The sequence below is a fragment of the Anomaloglossus baeobatrachus genome, chromosome 6 (genome assembly GCF_048569485.1).
Source record: "Anomaloglossus baeobatrachus isolate aAnoBae1 chromosome 6, aAnoBae1.hap1, whole genome shotgun sequence".
NCBI classification, from domain to species: domain Eukaryota; kingdom Metazoa; phylum Chordata; class Amphibia; order Anura; family Aromobatidae; genus Anomaloglossus; species Anomaloglossus baeobatrachus.
The window spans coordinates 76339594-76359218 of NC_134358.1; the positions used below are offsets into that span (position 1 = coordinate 76339594).

At 47.3% G+C, this 19625-nt stretch overlaps 1 protein-coding gene across 1 annotated transcript in view; it reads left to right on the plus strand.

Annotated features, from left to right (window-relative positions):
- The window catches only part of TP53INP1 (tumor protein p53 inducible nuclear protein 1), a 48327-nt gene that overhangs the window by 20720 nt on the left and 7982 nt on the right, over positions 1 to 19625 (plus strand). The gene's annotated exons all lie outside the window — the stretch shown is intronic.

Below are 19625 nucleotides of genomic sequence, written 5' to 3' on the forward strand. Positions count from 1 at the left end.
CCATCTCCTCGCCTTTCGACTAAGCGTTTTGCTTGTGATCTGCGTCCTATTTGCACGAGCCAACAATCGTGATCGGATGTTCTTCCAGCGCTCGTTTCCTGATAATCGACCTGTCTTAATGCATCTAAAAGATTTCATAGCCCCTGGATTACATTATTAAATCTGCAGCAAGTCAAAATCTCACATAAAATCTCACTTTACAATCTAGAGGGTCAATTCAATCTGAAAAAGAAAAAACAAAATCCTTATGTCATACAGGTGGGCTTTTCTGTAGATTTCTGTCCCGTCTGCTGCTGTTCTAAGGAATCTGTTCATTCATAGGTCCATGCATTAAAAAGTAATCTGGAATCAGTCAGCAGGTTTTTGATATGTAATTGTGGCACCCCTGGACGTCAGGCGCCACACGGTATTACACCACTTTTAAGGGGTAATATCCATCCCGGGTTAGGAGGGGGTTAACCTGCCAGTGCCTTCACAAAACCACACACACAAAATAAGGTGCTTCCCACAGGGGGATAGATTAGGGCAGACAGGATAGTTAGCCATCACAAAGCATTGGACTTCCCCAGTCGCTAGGATAACCACGGGGGCAGGCACCACATGGGGTAGAAGAAGGCGCAAGCATCTCACTAGAACAGACTTTCCCAGGCACAGCTTGGGATAACACCTAGTACTGACAACAGGAGTCGAGTGTTTCTTTTTTCGTGGGGCCCGTGGCTTAGAGCTGGAGGCTCAGCCCAGGTTCCAGATAGCAAACTGGGGACATCACTAGAAAGACTTCCATGGGCACCGGCGGTGACCACCGACTATACGGTATCGGCTGGAGCCCATCGTGCCTCTGCTTCTCCTTTTACCGGCGCCATCGCCCAGCGCTGCGGCACCAACGGGGACTACCAGCACCCTTGTCCGTCATCCTCCCCGGGGTAACACCGCTCCGCCTGTGGGGAGCGACACGATCCCGGCTGCAACCTTCACCATCCGCTAGAGAGCAGCACCCGCAGCGTTGACCCATCTCTGGCCGCCGACCACAGGTGGAGTCACGATTTTAAAAAGACTTTCCTCAGTCACTTCCTTTCTTCTTTTTCCTTTTCCTTTTCCTTTTCCTTTCCCTTTCCTGTCTTTTATCACACTTTGTGCTGTTAACATGCAATGTGTTTAATCTTCAGGAGATTATCATTGCTAGACTAGGTCAGCTAGTCTGGCACACCCCCTGTTGTGAATGGTGGTCGCTCACTGTCGATAGACCTTGTACATACAGAGCCTAGGTTGGGCGGGGGCAGCTTTCTCAGCTCTGCTGCATTGCTAAATCTAAAAACTGTCAGAACCTCTGCACCCACTAACCTAAGTGATACATCATTGGATTCAGGATTTCTTTGTCTACATCATGCTTCTCTCAGATGAAGAGCAAAACCTACTGACAGATTGCCTTTAACCTGTTGCTTTCTTCTGTATGTAGCTGCCGTCAAATGGTTAACTATTTAGCTGGCATCCTTCTTGCATGTGAGGCAGCAGTTGCCAGAGCAGGAGGGCGATCTCCACGGCCAATTTAATCCTTCTGCTTAGTAATTGTTCAGGTCTCTATTATTTTGCATTGTAAGGGAACAAGGTGTCCTAGAAGTCACAGCTTTTCTTATAACTGATGACCTTGCTATATTTTATTTATTTATTTTTTTTATTTTACTGCATTTATTTAAAGGGATTTTTTTCAGCCCTTTAGAAGAACTCCCAAAATGCTCTTTAGGGGTAGAAATGACAAAATCTACTGCTGTGTTCTTCCCACAGCTGCTGAGTCTTATGGAATTGACAGAGAATGTACATTATAATGGAAGGAATTCCACTTGGTATTCTCATATATTCTGCAATGTGTTCTGGCAATTGTGCGGAGTCTTCCCCATGTGGGTAATGCACAACATCAGATTTTGTGATTTTAAAAAGGGAACTTTCTGCAAAGGGGTATTCCCATCTCCAAGATCCTATCCTAATGTGTAGTATTATTTATTATTAGCAAATTCCTCCAATTAGAAATGTAGTATAGTTCTTCTGATTCACTGTCACTTAATGTTCAGAGCATTGCAGGACCTTAGGTATCCATGGTTACAACCACGAGCAACTGACCTAAGGTACTGCAATGCCCTGCACATTAGGTAAGAGACATGGCTATATCAGGAGAACTATACTATATTTCTAATTGAAGACGTTTGGTAATATTACACGTACTACATATTGGACATGGGAATACCCCTTTAAGGCTTCCTCCCCTCTTTATGGTGCAGGTCCTATAGTAGTAAATAACACTGCATATTTTACAGCAAAGACCCCATAGGATTGCGCTCTCATCAGGCTTGTCAAGAGACATGAATCCTCCCCACCCCCCACTAATATAGTAGTTATCCACCACTTGGACAGAACATCAGTAGCCCAGGATGGCTCATTAGTATTGTAATCTGGTGGTCCAACACACTACTCTGATCAGCTGTATGTATGGAGCCCGTACAACACAGCGCCCCACACTGAAGTGGCCGTTCTCGGTACTGCAGCTCAGCTCCTATTGATGTGACAGGTGTCGGCTGTATAAAGCCCCCTACATGATTTGAAGCTAATGATATAGGAGAAGCCTGATATTTGCTCAGTCCTGGGCACTGTAGTCTCTTGCGGATTTCTGCAGGTATACTGTAGTTGTGCTTCATCCAAGGTCTTAGTTTGGCCCAGTCCCTGATCTTTCTTAAGCAGATTTGATGTAGCCTTACTGCTTTGTTTTGGCTACTGTAGATGACAATGAGGCCAATTCCGCTCCCGTTTCTGCTCGGACCCCCTCCTGGTCTGGGCTTTATGTAAATTCACTCTAATTGTTGTATAATTAGTTCTGCTTCTAATATATCCAAATCCTCTCCCACGTTCTTCTTCCAGTCTGTGAATGTAGACTTTTTACCCAGAGACTGGAATAGGAATCGGACCCAAGGCTCCATATACGAGCGTTGTCTTTCAGCTGGAAAATCAGAAGACCCTGACATGACAATATATAGGAGCATAGGAACCTATAGAAATAATAATGTGGCACATGATATCCAGGGGGAGGGGGTGATGATGCACACAAGTCTTGTGTACTCACAAAGGACACTGCCTTACACTGCGTCGATGGGGTCTTGGGGGACCTTACATGGTGCATGCGCTGAATGTTCTGCACTCGTGAAGCATGAACACTATTGTTTCCATACTTCGCTTATCCAGTCCGGGCGGCCGATACATTTTTCCTTTTTAAAGGAGTTTATTATCATTTATCCCATGAATCATTTTTATTCCAAAAGTCCTGAGAAAGTTTATTAGCTGTTAATGTAACTTGATGTTCACAGCTTACAAAATATCATATGGTGCCCTTATGTGCTTCTGTAGACCCTGGACAGAATCGGTCTCCTGGTAGCTTAGGCTGCTTCCACACATCAGGTTTTTCCTGTGCGGCACAATCCGGCGCTTTGCAAAAAAAAACGCAACCGGTTTTATTTTTTTTTTTTTTTCCGCCGGTTGCGTTTTTTTTGCAGAGTTTCATTAGTGCCGGATTGTGCCGCATGGGCTTGTGTTCGGTCCGGTTTTTGCTGCATGCGGCAGATTTAGCCGATGCGGCGGCCGGATGGAATGTTGCCTGGCACGTTTTTTTGTCCGGCAAAAAAAATTGCATCGCGGCGCAATTTGCAATGCATGCCTATGGACGCCGCATGCGGCGTCCTGCGGCAAACACCGCATCCGGCAGCCGCATGTGTTTTTGTTTCCACTGCGCATGCTCAGTAGCGTGCTGCAAGCGGCAAAAACCGGACGGGTCGCATGTCAAAAACTTATGCAAAGGATGCGGTATTGTCGCCGCATCCGTTGCATAGGTTTTAGAGCCGGATTAGCCGGCTCTGCTAAAACCGGAGGTGTGAAAGTAGCCTTACAAGGAGCAATGTACAAGTCTACAAGAGCCCCAGTGGCCAGTGTGAAAATTGCAAGATTAGTGTTAAAAGTGTAAAAAAAAAAAAAAAAGTTTTCACCTTCCTGAGGAGGCCATTTATTTCCATTCTGACTAGTGTCACTTTATAGGGTAATAACACTGGAACGCTTCAACGGATCCCGGTGATTGATTCTGAGATTTATTTTATTGATTTATTTTTTTCATATTGTATTTCATTTCAGTGGTAAACTTGGGACAATATTTTTTGCATTAATTTGTGAAAAGAAAAAAAAAAAGAAAAAAAAAATATATATATATATATAATAAAATGTAGTGACTATTTATAAAATGTTGCAATTTTTCAAACTTCCAACTTATTTTTATGTCTCTAAACCAGAGCGTTCTGGTACACAAAATGGTTAATTAAAATTACATGAGCAACTCACATCAGCAAGTTTTGAAACTACTGTATTAAAAAGTTTCAGCTAGTTATTTATTTACTTATTTATTTTTTTTCCAACAAAGTTTACCGAACCGTGTGTGTGTGTGTGTGTGTGTGTAAAATTATTTATATATATGTATATGTGTGTGTATGGATATAGAGATATATATATATGTGTGTACACATATATACACATACATTAATATACATATATGTAAATATATTTACATGTATATTAATGTGTGTGTGTGTATATACACACATAAATATACACATAATGTGTGTGTGTGTGTGTTGACTAGATTAAATTTTATTTTACTTTTATTTTTATATTTTTTTGGCATCACATCACATTTGAAGTGAATTTGAGGAGCCTATGTGACAGAAAATACCCAAAAGCGACACCATTCTAAAAACTGCACCCTTCACAGTGCTCAAAAAAGAAACAATATCCAATAAGTTTATTAACCCTGTAGGTGCTTCACAGGAATCAAAGCAATGTGGAAGGAAAAAAAAGAACCCCCTGATGTGCCTAAACAATGAAAACACCCCCCCCCCCCTCCCTCTAATAACTTATTTTCCTTGAGGTGGTCTAGAAAAAAAACATCTACAGTGCTGGCCAAAAGTATTGGCACCCCTGCAATTCTGTCAGATAATACTCGGTTTCTTCCTGAAAATGATTGCAATCACAAATTCTTTGGTATTATCTTCATTTTATTTTGTTTGCAATGAAAAAACACAAAAGAGAATGAAACAAAAATCAAATAATTGATCATTTCACACAAAACTCCAAAAATGGGCCAGACAAAAGTATTGGCACCCTTAGCCTAATACTTGGTTGCACAACCTTTAGTCAAAATAACTGCGAACAACCGCTTCCGGTAACCATCAATGAGTTTCTTACAATGCTCTGCAGGAATTTTAGACCATTCTTCTTTGTAAACCGCTCCAGGTCCCTGAGATTTGAAGGGTGCCTTCTCCAAACTGCCATTGTGAGATCTCTCCACAGGTGTTCTATGGGGTTCAGGTCTGGACTCATTGCTGGCCACTTTAGTAGTCTCCAGTGCTTTCTCTCAAACCATTTTCTAGTGCTTTTTGAAGTGTGTTTTGGGTCATTGTCCTGCTGGAAGACCCATGACCTCTGAGGGAGACCCAGCTTTCTCACACTGGGCCCTACATTATGCTGCAAAATTTGTTGGTAGTCTTCAGTTTTCATAATGCCATGCACACGGTCAAGCAGTCCAGTGCCAGAGGCAGCAAAGCAACCCCAAAACATCAGGGAACCTCCACCATGTTTGACTGTGGGGGCCGTGTTCTTCTCTTTGAATGCCTCCTTTTTTTTTTTTTTCCTGTAAACGCTATGTTGATGGCTTTTCCCAAAAAGCTCTACTTTTGTCTCATCTGACCAGAGAACATTCTTCCAAAACGTTTTAGGCTTTCTCAGGTAAGTTTTGGCAAACTCCAGCCTGGCTTTTTTATGTCTCGGGGTAAGAAGTGGGGTCTTCCTGGGTATCCTACCATACAGTCCCTTTTCATTCAGATGCCGACGGATAGTACAGGTTGACACTGTTGTACCCTCGGACTGCAGGGCAGCTTGAACTTGTTTGGATGTTAGTCGAGGTTCCTTATCCACCATCCGCACAATCTTGCATTGAAATCTCTCATCAATTTTTCTTTTCCTTCCACATCTAGGGAGCTTAGCCACAGTGCCATGGGCTTTACACTTCTTGATGACACTGCACCGTAGACACAGGAACTTTCAGTTCTTTGGAGATGGACTTGTAGCCTTGAGATTGCTCATGCTTCTCACAATTTGGATTCTCGAGTCCTCAGACAGTTCTTTGGTCTTCTTTCTTTTCTCCATGCTCAATGTGGTACACACAAGGACACAGGACAGAGGCTGAGTCAACTTTAATCCATGTCAACTGCTGCAAGTGTGATTTAGTTATTGCCAACACCCAGGGCTGTATTTTGCCTTCGTGCTGCCCTAGGCACTTTAAGTGGTCGCGCCCCTTATTGACAACGTAAAACTGAGTTTTCGCACACGACCTCTGTTTAAGGCAGATCTACTCTGTAAAACACTTGAAAAAGTATCAATGAGAAACGAAGGGCACTAACCCCCCCCCCCCCCTAATGGGGATCACCACAGGCACATCAAAACATAGCATGAGTATAAAATATTCCCACCACACAGTCCCCACTTATATACTGTGACTGTCACACTGCCCCTAATAAACTACACACTGCCCTCCCTTATAAATTATATCCGCCACACCTTCCTCGAAATATGATCTGCACATTGTCCTCACATCATGCTGCCCCCTCCTCACAGTGTCCCATGCATGCTGCCCCTCCTCACAGTGTCCCATGCATGCTGCCCCTCCTCACAGTGTCCCATGCATGCTGCCCCTCCTCACAGTGTCCCATGCATGCTGCCCCCTCCTCACAGTGTCCCATGCATGCTGCCCCCTCCTCAGTGTCCCATGCATGCTGCCCCCTCCACAGTGTCCCATGCATGCTGCCCCCTCCTCACAGTGTCCCATGCATGCTGCCCCCTCCTCAGTGTCCCATGCATGCTGCCCCCTCCTCAGTGTCCCATGCATGCTGCCCCCTCCTCACAGTGTCCCATGCATGCTGCCCCCTCCTCAGTGTCCCATGCATGCTGCCCCCTCCTCAGTGTCCCATGCATGCTGCCCCCTCCTCACAATGTCCCATGCATGCTGCCCCCTCCTCAGTGTCCCATGCATGCTGCCCCCTCCTCAGTGTCCCATGCATGCTGCCCCCTCCTCAGTGTCCCATGCATGCTGCCCCCTCCTCAGTGTCCCATGCATGCTGCCCCCTCCTCAGTGTCCCATGCATGCTGCCCCCTCCTCAGTGTCCCATGCATGCTGCCCCCTCCTCAGTGTCCCATGCATGCTGCCCCCTCCTCACAGTGTCCCATGCATGCTGCCCCCTCCACAGTGTCCCATGCATGCTGCCCCCTCCACAGTGTCCCATGCATGCTGCCCCCTCCACAGTGTCCCATGCATGCTGCCCCCTCCACACAGTGTCCCATGCATGCTGCCCCCTCCTGACAGTGTCCCATGCATGCTGCCCCCTCCTGACAGTGTCCCATGCATGCTGCCCCCTCCTGACAGTGTCCCATGCATGCTGCCCCCTCCTGACAGTGTCCCATGCATGCTGCCCCCTCCTGACAGTGTCCCATGCATGCTGCCCCCTCCTGACAGTGTCCCATGCATGCTGCCCCCTCCTGACAGTGTCCCATGCATGCTGCCCCCTCCTGACAGTGTCCCATGCATGCTGCCCCCTCCTCAGTGTCCCATGCATGCTGCCCCCTCTTCACAGTGTCCCATGCATGCTGCCCCCTCTTCACAGTGTCCCATGCATGCTGCCCCCTCCTGACAGTGTCCCATGCATGCTGCCCCCTCCTGACAGTGTCCCATGCATGCTGCCCCCTCCTGACAGTGTCCCATGCATGCTGCCCCCTCCTCACAGTGTCCCATGCATGCTGCCCCCTCCTCACAGTGTCCCATGCATGCTGCCCCCTCCTCACAGTGTCCCATGCATGCTGCCCCCTCCTCACAGTGTCCCATGCATGCTGCCCCCTCCTCAGTGTCCCGTGCATGCTGCCCCTCTCCATGAGCTCCTAATACTGCCTTCCTCTTTTCCATAATGACACCTCCATGCTGCCCCATTCATCCTAAGACCACCACACTAACGCTTATGCTGAGACACACACACACACACTACCCCACTCTTGATATTGACTCCCCCTACATTGTTCCACTCCATACTGAGCCCACACATGCTGCCCCTTCTCCATAATGAGCTCCCAATGCTGCCCCCCTCTTATTCTGAGTCCTTACACTCCCCCCCCCCCCCCCCATCGATATTGTCATTGCTCTATCCCTCAACCCTTGTCCTCTGTCTCTAGCATTGGCCCCTCTCTCCCATTCCCCCAGCAGCAGCCGCTCTCCCCCGCCTTCACCAGCAGCCTCTCCCCCAGCATCAGCCTCTCTCCCCCCAGCCTCCCCCAGCATCAGCCTCTCTCCCCCCAGCCTCCCCCAGCATCAGCCTCTCTCCCCCCAGCCTCCCCCAGCATCAGCCTCTCTCCCCCCAGCCTCCCCCAGCATCAGCCTCTCTCCCCCCAGCCTCCCCCAGCTTCAGCCTCTCTCCCCCCAGCCTCCCCCAGCTTCAGCCTCTCTCCCCCAGCCTCCCCCAGCATCAGCCTCTCTCCTCCCAGCCTCCCCCAGCATGAGCCTCCTCCAGCATCAGCCTCTTTCCTCCCAGCCTCCCCCAGCATCAGCCTCCCCCAGCCTCAGCCTCCCTCCTCCCAGCCTCCCCCAGCTTCAGCCTCCCTCCCGCAGCCTCAGCCTCCCTCCTCCCAGACTCCCCAGCCTCAGCCTCCCTCCTCCCAGCCTCCCCCAGCCTCAGCCTCCCTCCTCCCAGCCTCAGCCTCCCTCCTCCCTCAGCCTCCCTCCTCCAAGTCTCCCTCAGCATCAGCTTCCCTCCTCCAAGCCCCCCCCTCCCCCTCCCAGCCTCCCTCCGCATCAGCCTCCCTCCGCATCAGCCTCCCCCTCCCAGACTCCCCCAGAATCAGCCTCTCTTCTCCCAGCCTCCCCCCCAGCTTCAGCCTCTCTCTCCCCCCAGCCTCAGCCTCTCTCTCCCCCCAGCCTCTCTCTCCCCCCAGCCTTCGCCTCTATCCCCCCAGCCTCCCCCCCCAGCCTCAGCCTCTCTCCCCCCAGCCTCAGCCTCTCTTCCCAGCCTCCCCCCAGCCTCAGCCTCTCTGTCTTCCCAGCCTCAGCCTCTCTCTCTCTTCCCAGACTCCCCCCAGCCTCTTTCTCTTCCCAGCCTCCCCCCAGCCTTAGCCTCTCTCTCTTCCCAGCCTCCCCCCAGCCTCAGCCTCTCTCTCTCTTTCCAGCCTCAGCCTCTCTCTCTCTTCCCAGCCTCCCCTCAGCCTCTCTCTTCCCAGCCTCTCTCTTCCCAGCCTCAGCCTCTCTCTCTCTCTCTCTCTCTTCCCAGCCTCCCCCCAGCCTCTCTCTCTTCCCAGCCTCCCCCCAGCCTCTCTCTCTTCCCAGCCTCCCCCCAGCCTCTCTCTCTTCCCAGCCTCCCCCCAGCCTCTCTCTCTTCCCAGCCTCACCCCAGCCTCTCTCTCTTCCCAGCCTCACCCCAGCCTCTCTCTCTTCCCAGCCTCCCTCTCTTCCCAGCCTCCCCCAGCCTCAGCCTCTCTCCCCCCAGCCTCCCCTTGCATGATTACAGTGGACAAAAAGAGGCATCGCAATTTGCAACGATCATCAACTAACCTGTAAGGTGCCCATACATTCTAGGCTCTGCCTTACCTGCTCCTGTGCTCGCCGCCCTGCTCTGGCTGGCTCCTCTTCTGGCTTGCTCCAGCTGCAGACGCGTCCTCCTCCGCGGCGTGTGTCATCTGCAGGATCAGTGAGCTGATTGTCGCGCCCGCGCGCCTCTGACCCCGGAAGTGCAGGCCATGGAACTTCCGGGGTTAGTCAGCTCACTATGCCTGGCGCCCGCCATGTATTTAAATAGACAGCAGAAGTGCGCCTCTCCTCCCTCCCAACCCTCCCCCCCCCCCCCCCCCCCCCCCCCCCCCCCCCCCCCCCCCCCCCGGAACACTGCCGAGTGTAACGGAGGGAGGGACGGGGGGCGGGGATGTAAAAAAAAAAAAAAAAAAATTACGATGTGTGTATATATATATATATATATATATATATATATATATATATATATATATATATATATATATATATATATATATATATATATATATATATATATATATATATATAATATATATTTTTTTTTTTTTTTTTTTTTTTTTTGCTGCCAGAAAGTGCCGCCCCCCGCAACGTGCCGCCCTAGGCACGGGACCACGGGTGCCTAGTGGCAAATACGGCCCTGCCAACACCTGTTAGGTGCCACAGGTAAGTTACAGGTGCTGTTAATTACACAAATTAGAGAAGCATCACATGATTTTTCAAACAATGCCAATACTTTTGTCCACCCCCTTTTTTATGTTTGGGGTGGAATTATATTCAATTTGGCTTTAGGACAATTTTTTTTTTTCATTGAAGACCATTAAATGAAAATAATAATACCAAAGAATTGGTGATTGCAATCATTTTCAAGAAGAAATTGAGTATTATGTGACAGAATTGCAGGGGTGCCAATACTTTTGGCCAGCACTGTATATTTGTGCTTCACAGAATTTTGTAACATTGAGCTGTGAAATTTAAAAATCACATTTTCCCACAAAAAAAATGTTGCTTTAGTCTCAAATTATTATTAATAATTTTAATTTTTATTTTATTCAAAAGGGTAACAGTAAAAATGTGGTGGGGAAAATTATTGTTTGGGTGCACAGCAGGGCTCGGATCGAAAGGATTGCAATTTAGGGTTTGCAATCTATTCTAGCCAATCAGATTTAAGTGGCCCTGACATGTCAAAACTGCAGAAACCCCCACAAGGGACCCCATTTTTAGAAGCTACACCTCAAGGAATTAATCTATCGGATAAGTGAGCATTTTTAACCCTCGAGCGATTCACTGAATTGTGTACAATGAAAATTTTTGTTTTCTTTTTTTCTTTTTTCTCAATAATGTACACTCTGCACCTCATCTTGACAGAAAAAAAAAAACAAATGTACAAATTTTTGCAAATATATTAAACAAGAAAAACTGAAATATCACATGGTCATAAGTATTCAGACCCTTTGCTCAGTATTGAGTAGAAGCACCTTTTGAGCGAATACTGCGATGAGTCGTCTTGGGAATGATGCAACAAGTTTTTCACACCTGGATTTGGGGATCCTCTGCCAGTCTTCCTTGCAGATCCTCTCCAGTTCTGTCAGATTGGATGGTGAATGTTGATGGACAGCCATTTTCAGGTCTCTTGATAGATGCCCAATTGGGTTTAGGTCAGGGCTCTGGCTGGGGCAGTCAAGAATGGTCAGAGAGTTGTTCTGAAGCCACTCCTTTGTTATTTTAGCAGTGTGCTAAGGGTTATTGTCTTATTGGAAGGTGAACCTTCGACCAAGTCTGAGGTCCATAGCACTCTGGAAGAGGTTTTCTTCCAGGATATCTCTGTACTTGGCCGCATTCATCTTTCCTTCAATTGCAACCAGTTGTCCTGTCCCTGCAGCTGAAAAGCACCCCCATAGCATGATTCTGCCACCACCATGTTTCACTGTTGGGATTGTATTGGGCCGGTGATGAGCAGTGCCTGGTTTTCTCCACAGATACCACTTCTAATTATCACCAAAAAGTTTATAATATATTTTTTTTTTTCCCCTTCCCTTCCTCCCCTTCTGACCTACGGCTCTGCGATGCCTTTAACATTGTGATTGTGGGGAATCCGATCAATGACTGGCACACAGGGAGGAAGCATGTCAGGTACTGCTGTATGACCCATATCAGGCCCCCCCTTAACTGAATGACCCAGTAACTATTTTTCAGGCCAGGGTCACCATGAACACTCTTGGCAGGACACTATTGCAATTGCATTGTGCTGATCTGAGCAGAGAGGGAGCCTCCTCTACAAGCTTATCAGTGTCACTGTCACCAGTGACAGACATCGGAGGGATGAAATGCCTGCGATCAGTCCTAGCACTGATCGTGCGTGTTACAGCAGGGTGTCCACTATACGTAGCTGATCTCGCTGGTGCGGCACTTGAGCAGGAGTGATCGTACCACCAGGTTTTCGGGACTGCAACTCCCTAGGCAACGTACACGTATGGTGGATGTCATTAAGGGATTGAATTAATCTGTCACCAGGTTTTTGCTATGGAATCTGAGAGCAGCATAATGTAGGGACAGCAAACTTAATTCTAGGGAGGTGTCATTTGCTGGACTGCTTGATGCTGTTCCTCTGCTGTAGATGTAGCAGTGCTATGAATGCTGAGCTGTGCATAACACCTCCCATACCCCTGATGGCATGTGGCAACTAGTCTTGCAGTGATTATCTCCTGCTGATAAAACACTGTACTCAAACTATAGCAAGCTGCTGACAAAGTGACACCTCAGGCTTTCTGCTGTGAGATTAAATGGCAAAAAAACATTCTGAGAGATTCCCTTTTTTAAGCGTGGCTCGTTTTCTAATGGCTTTCTTTTAAATTTTGTATAAAACTATCCAGTGTCATATATTTGGCTCACAGGAGATATTTTGCACTGGATACAGAACAATCTGCTGTGAAAGGTATGAGGCTCCGTCTAGATTAGAGCAATGGGACATCTGGAAACTGATATAGGGTTTAATCAAACGCCTTGACCGGTTACTCTGAGATGTATGATGTCGCTGTGTCCACAAATCTTGAGACTCAGGCAGCGCCTGGAATGGAGAAGTGGTGGCGGATGCTCTCGTTTCGCTTTTATGGGAGTTCCGAGCACCAGATCCTTCCTGACCTTTCTTACCATTATAGTCCTGAATAGAGAGGAGCCAACCTGCAGATGTTCGGGTCCGGTGGGGACGCCATTGTTACCTTTTAACATAAAAGGGTTAAAGGAGGAGAATATACTTAGCGAGCCTCCCGTGTGGCTATACCGCTACTTCAGGGTCCGCTTATCAGTCCTCATGTTCACTGCTTTCCCCGTCTACTTTCTGCTCTGATTGGCTGCCGGTTGAATGCCCCCCCCCCCCCTTCTCTAACAGCGTCTGTTGGTTGGGGGTGGCAGCCTGTAGCTGTGTCTTTATCTGTGCTGGTATTACTATAAAGGGGATCCAATGCCATTTTTTTTTTAATTTATTTATTTTACACTCCACTATAAGCATGCAGACAACATCTGTGATTCCAAGCAACCGTTCGCCCACCAGCGGCTCTGATTGGCTGAGAAAGCCGTGAATATGTATGAGGACTGATGAGTGAACCCAGAAGTAGTATTACAGCCACGTGGGAGGCTCAAAGTATATTCTCCAGCTGTAACCCTTTTTGTTTTGTTTTTTTTGTTTTTTCGGGTGTTCATCTGGGTGCCCGAACTTTAACATTAGACTTCTTTGAGAAGTCTGTGTCAGGTCTGGGACCCGAACACCTGCTGTTTGCTATGGACGCCGAACTTGACAGTTTGGATTCGATCATAACTAGTCATGAATTATTGACCATAGAGGTTGGTGAGACCTCAAAAACTTTGGATGTTAGGATATTTTGGAGTAAATTTTGGCTGACTAGTCACACCTGGCAAGTTCAACACTGCTCCACTTTTTCTCCAGCAGTGACAATGGCTTTTATTGTGGTTTGATGGCATATCCGTGCCCAAAAAAAGTCTCCATAAACCCCTCTAGACTAACGAAACTCAGAATTTACTTTTACCGAAGTTGACGCCACCTTTGTACAGGGGGTATATTTTCAGAGAATGAAATATTATTTATGAGCTGCTTTATCATAATTACAGCTTCTTGGTTTTTGCATGACTAGCTGTCCAAAAAACGTCTTGAAATATTACAATACTCATTGTTCTTATTTGTCAACTTTGCTGTTTAGACTGGGACCGAATGAATAATCTCGTTACTATTTGAGGACTGTCTTGTGTTTGGGAGTTGACCCCCGATCCTTCAGAGGACAGCTTCCTTTTTTTTTTCTCAGTTCCCCACCGATCTCTAGAAGCGGGGGCTCTGTGAATAAAGCTGCGGTCAATTGTGCACATCTGCTCCATCCAGTCATGGCAAGACTGAAGACCCTCCAAAAGCGGCATCGGCGATCCCATTAAGAATGCAGCGGATGTGCCCGTGATCACCGCTCCATTCACATGATGCTCTCCAGAGCCCCATTCTTGGGTTTGGTGGAGGTCTCATAAGTCGGACACCATGGAATTAAGAAGATTTTCCCCTGATCATGGTCCAAACTTGAGACAACCCCTTGTTAATGACCACTCTTGTACTATTCCAGACTTGAGTAAGGAGGGAACTAAAGGCCTCTTTACACAGGTTGATAATTGGTAACAAATGTTTGTTTGAATGTGTTTTTGATTACACTGGTCTATAGCCAAAATGAGTTCAGGCATAGAAATGGTTGTACTTAAAGGGTTTGTCCATTTCTCTGACAACCTCTTATCAAGCACCTTATTTTCCACCATGTAAACTAATAATATAATATATTTATTAATTTATGTAGCACTATTGATTCCACAGCGCTTTACATACAATGGCAACACTGTCCCCATTGGGGCTCACAATCTAAGGTCCCTAGCTGTATGTTTTTGGAGTGTGGCAGGAAACCGGAGAACCCGGAGGAAACCCACGCAAACATGGGGAGAACATACAAACTCCTTGCAGATGGTGTCCTTGGTGGGATTTGAACCCAGCGCTGCATGATTGCAATGCTAACCACTGAGCCACCGTGCCGCCCATAATAGTAGCTATATTCGTTCCTGGTTCTATTCCAGGGGTTTTGGTGCCTGTTCTCCTGGGCCTCTCCTGACGTTGTCACATGAGCCCTGCAGACAGTCAGCCGCTGCTTCACTCTTCTCAATCGGATGTAACTAATATTTGGAGGAAGCTAGAGACCCGCTCACGCCTCCCATACTTTTTTTTTTTTTTTTTTTTGTCCATTCCATCTGATGGAAGTGAGTGACGCGCCGCTGATTGGCTGCAGGGCTCATTTGACGCAACATCGTTTTCAACATTCCACATTAAAGGGCCTCTTGGGATCTTAACATTTGATAATTGGCTCTAATTAGTCAAAATCCAGGGTTATTTTTTTTTTCTTTAAAGGCTTATTTTCCTTTTTGTTTTTTTTTCCTTCTTTAAACACAATGACATTATTAACAATAGCAATCATTAGTGCTGCTTATTTATGACCGTGTTTGATGCAACTTTAGGGAGCGATTGAATCATCACAAGTATATTGAGCCATCAGAATTGCTTCATCTCTGTAAGGCTGCTTTCACACATCCGGTATTAGCTGAGCGGCACAATCCGGCTCTTTGCAGAAAAAACGCAACCGTTTTTTGGGGTTTTTTTGCCGCCGGTTGCGTTTTTTTTCCGTAAAGACTTTCATTAGTGCTGGATTGTGCCGCATGGCCTTGCATTCGGTCCGTTTTTTGCCGCATGCAGCATATTTAGCCTATGCGGCGGCCGGATGGAACGTTGCGTGGCACTTTTTTTTTTTTTTTGTCCGGCAAAAAAAAAGCCGCATCCGGCCAATGCGGCGCTTTTTCCAATGCATGCCTATGGACGCCGGATGCGGTGCGATGCAGAAAAAAACGCATCCGTCCGCCGCATGTGGGTTTTTTTTCCACTGCGCATGCTCAGTAGCCTGCCGCAAGCGGCAAAAACCGGACGGGCAGCATGTAAAAAAACTTATGCAAAGGATGCGGTTTTGTTGCCGCATCCGTTGCATAGGTTTTAGAGCCGGATTGGCCGGCTCTGCTAAAACCGGAGGTGTGAAAGCAGCCTTAGGCTATGTGTGCACGTTGCGTACAGTCACTGCAGAAATTTCTGCAGCGATCTGAAGAGCACATGTGCGCTTTAAATCGCTGCAGAAATGTCCGTAGTGAAAAAAAAAAAAGCCGATTCCATGCGCTCTGCCTGCAGCTCCTCCCATAGACAGAGCAGGGGACACAGGACGCATGCAGTTACGCTGCGCTACAAAGCGCAGCGTAACTGCATGTATTTACGCGACGTGCGCACATAGCCTTACTCTGGAACCTGCCATTGGAGCTCCTATGCCACAAGTATAATTCTTAAAACTATATCACTTTGCTTTCTAAATTCTTCCTCTATTAGACATTTGGCTTGTTTCAGATCATTTCTGGTTTATAAGTTGAAAAGTGATTTTTGCATCACAAAACGGGAAACTTCACTTCCATGGTTAGGAAAAATCTGCACCCTGAATTTTTGCTGCAGAATAGCTGATCCGGGCAAGAGTTAGACCGGACATATGCTGTGATATATGTACATCACATCTTATGGAATAGCTGAATGGGAAAAGACATTTTGCAGTCCCAATGGTCTGGAGAAAGCTAACCGATCACTACCATGAGCTAGTTCTCCATTGTGCACTCCAATTATAGCTTGAGTGTTTGGATACATATGTTAGAGGAAATTTGGCCATAATTAAATTTTTGTTTGCTGCAATAACAATGTTTTCGGGTGAGTGCCCAGGATCCGGCTTCCTGGCATTATAGACGCAGCGTACTTTCTCTTGCGGAGATGCTACTGACCTCTGCAGGAGAACACACAGCGTTTCGTTCCCACGATCAGGATTTGGTGTGCAGCATATTTTTCTCTTCATTTTCCCCCTCAAAACACTTGCGTCTCTGCAAGAAATTGACATGCTGCAACTCTAAATCCCTGCGTTAAGAAGCATAGTGGGCGTGGGATATCTCTAAATCCCATCCACTGTGCTTGTACTGTACAATGCAGCATTGGAAATGCTATTAATGCTGATCGTGAGAACAGGCCTAAAAACGTATTACATTTCTGTGCGTTATCGGCACAATTTATGTGCTAAAACAAGATCTCTATTGAGATAGCCATAACTAACACTGATCAACTTGCTGATCAGAGGTTGTTTGAAGGGGTTGTCCAATCGTGTAACATATGTACATATGTATTTGTGTGTGTGTGTGTGTGTGTGTGTGTGTGACGCCCTGGACTAGTCAGGTCGTCCCAGGTAGTCCCATGCACACACACCCCTCCCCCTTAGTAAGGTGACGGCAGCCAAACTACAAACCTTTGTCACCACCCTCCGGGTTTGATGTTCACACCAGGGGGCGGAGCCAGGCGGTTGGTTCCACCCACCGAGGAGTTCACAGGCCTGGAGGCGGGAAAACAGTGAGTTAGAGTTTAGTCTTAACAGTGGAGTGAAGTGGAGTCAAGTTCAAGGGCAGAGCTGTGCTCAGGCCTGCCAAAGTCTACACCAGGTGTCTGTGTTGGAGCCCAGTCACCTCTGGCAAAGAGGCAGACGGTGGTGGCCGCCTGCAGGAGCTGGGATTACAGCCGGTGGAACCGTAGGGACCGGGGACAGGTGGTGGCCCGCCGGTACCGAACCGGGGAACCAATTGGAAACCCAAGCACCAGGAGGGGTACTCAGACCCAGTACGAAGCCCAGAAACAACTAGGCTAAGTCAAATCAACTGAGGACTGGACAGGCAAACAGGGCTCTCCCGACACACAGCAAGTCGGGGAGCGGACTACCGTTGCTTAGGCATAAGAGTCATAACTTTCACACGAGAGGTGCAGAAGAAAGGCAGAAACCACCAACCTGTTAAGGGGAAACTGCAGCCGGCTGCGGGCACCGTTCACCATCTTGTTTGGTTTACCAGAGACTCCAGCGTATTTTCTCATAGTGAGTACAACAGTGCTTTCGGGCTGCGCACCGCACCGACACCCCAACACCATCCCTCGGGCCCCAGGGACCATCATCCCTCCCCCCCCATCCCCCTACCCACGGAGGGGGTCAACACCAAGCTGCGCAACACCGTCCCCAGGAGCCTAGTCAACGGCAGCGGTGGTGTCCATCCAGTCACCACAACCCGTGGGTGACGTCACGAACTTAAAATACCCTACATTAAGGAATAACGTTTGGAACTCCATTCTATGTCTGAACTGGGTGCAAAAAACCTAAAAAACATCACTATGGGGAGATAAGGTATGCACACCAGTGACTATGGAAGGGGAATACATGGAATAGCAGAAACTGCTGTGTGAATACTGACATGAAAAATTCAATAGCTATTTGTAAGAATGAAATGTGAAAAATGGAACCTGCATTACTGCCATGAATATATGAATAAAGAGAAATTTAGCTACTGAATTGATCAATGCAGAAGAGCCCCAACACTACGCCAAAGTATTTCTCTACGTTGGGGTCCCTAGCTTGTGTGTGTCCTCTCATGCAGTTAAAAAACTTACCGTGTATGGGACGCTGAGACCCAGGCTATATATACGATGTGGATTGGCAATAGGTGTGTGTGGGGAGGGATCACAAACGAAAAACTACTAACATTAAGGAATAACGTTTGGAACTCCATTCTATGTCTGAACTGGGTGCAAAAAACTGCATGAGAGGACACACACAAGCTAGGGACCCCAACGTAGAGAAATACTTTGGCGTAGTGTTGGGGCTCTTCTGCATTGATCAATTCAGTAGCTAAATTTCTCTTTATTCATATATTCATGGCAGTAATGCAGGTTCCATTTTTCACATTTCATTCTTACAAATAGCTATTGAATTTTTCATGTCAGTATTCACACAGCAGTTTCTGCTATTCCATGTATTCCCCTTCCATAGTCACTGGTGTGCATACCTTATCTCCCCATAGTGATGTTTTTTAGGTTTTTTGCACCCAGTTCAGACATAGAATGGAGTTCCAAACGTTATTCCTTAATGTTAGTAGTTTTTCGTTTGTGAACCCTCCCCACACACACCTATTGCCAATCCACATCGTATATATAGCCTGGGTCTCAGCGTCCCATACACGGTAAGTTTTTTAACTGCATGAGAGGACACACACAAGCTAGGGACCCCAACGTAGAGAAATACTTTGGCGTAGTGTTGGGGCTCTTCTGCATTGATCAATTCAGTAGCTAAATTTCTCTTTATTCATATATTCATGGCAGTAATGCAGGTTCCATTTTTCACATTTCATTCTTACAAATAGCTATTGAATTTTTCATGTCAGTATTCACACAGCAGTTTCTGCTATTCCATGTATTCCCCTTCCATAGTCACTGGTGTGCATACCTTATCTCCCCATATTAAAATACCCTACAGACCACCGCGTCTCCGGCCGTGGACCTCCCCACCAAAGTCCCTACGTGCAGCGCCAAACTCCCTTTCAGAGCGACGTGACGCCCGGGTCCGTGGAGAGCTCGAGCCACCCACCGACGAGCACGGATCCAAGCGGCTCGGCAGCCGGCCGAGCCCCGGGGCGGTACAGATGGATAGATAATCTTAGAATGAGTAAAAAATGGAGACATATATTTGCCTACCAGCTCCGCCATGGTTCCAGCACAGGAGGCTGCAGAGGTCGGCACTGGCTCTGAAAGTGGTGTCTGCCACGTTTGGGAAGTCACAGTATTGCTGCGGCCATAACTGGCTACAGTGCTCTGGTGACTAGAAGAGCGCTTCTTCAGAGACATGCACTATTAACTACCTGCCCGAATGCCTGACTTAACGGGACGGATACTGCTTCTGGAGCCATTGCACAACAATGACGCGGCTCTGTGTCCATAACGGTGTAGTTAGGTGACTGTCTCTTTTTTTATGTTTATCAATCTATGCCTTAAAAAAAGGATATATTTTACTAC